Source organism: Acanthisitta chloris, unplaced genomic scaffold (assembly GCF_000695815.1).
Source record: "Acanthisitta chloris isolate BGI_N310 unplaced genomic scaffold, ASM69581v1 scaffold34521, whole genome shotgun sequence".
Taxonomy (NCBI): domain Eukaryota; kingdom Metazoa; phylum Chordata; class Aves; order Passeriformes; family Acanthisittidae; genus Acanthisitta; species Acanthisitta chloris.
The window spans coordinates 3,051-3,591 of NW_008658265.1; positions in this window are offsets into that span (position 1 = coordinate 3,051).

Here is a 541-nt window from a genome sequence, read left to right on the forward strand (position 1 = left end):
ATGCTGCCCAGCACACAGCCATCACAGTGATGTGTTTGGCAGTGCTCAGCCCCGCACCAGCTGGGACTGTGGGCATTTTCCCAAAGCTCCCTTACCACACCAAGACCAGGGCAGTGCTGGAGGCCCAGCACCACCCACTAGGGTCTTCCTGGCCCCCTCCTACCTGTCTATGGGGAGCTGTGGGGTGGGACTTGCATGCCAGGACAGGGTCAGGGACTGCTCAGCCCAGCACCAAGCACACGGAAGTGAAAGCAGGACATCAGAGGGGAAGGAAACATGCCAGGAGCTGCCAGAGACTCAGCAAACCCACCTGTCCCCCCAGCCCCCACCTCCCAGCCTGGTGCCAAGAGTCCCAAGGGGATGCCAGGCCAACCCACCTGGAGGTATGGCCATGGGGACGTGGGTGCTGGGACAGACACACCCACAGAGACACCCCCCTGGGTGTCTGCTTGCCCTCCCACATCCCCTCGGTGAATCATTCCCATCACGGAGGGGAACACCAGGCTGTGTCCTCCCCGGAGCCCTGGCTGCTGGCACTGGG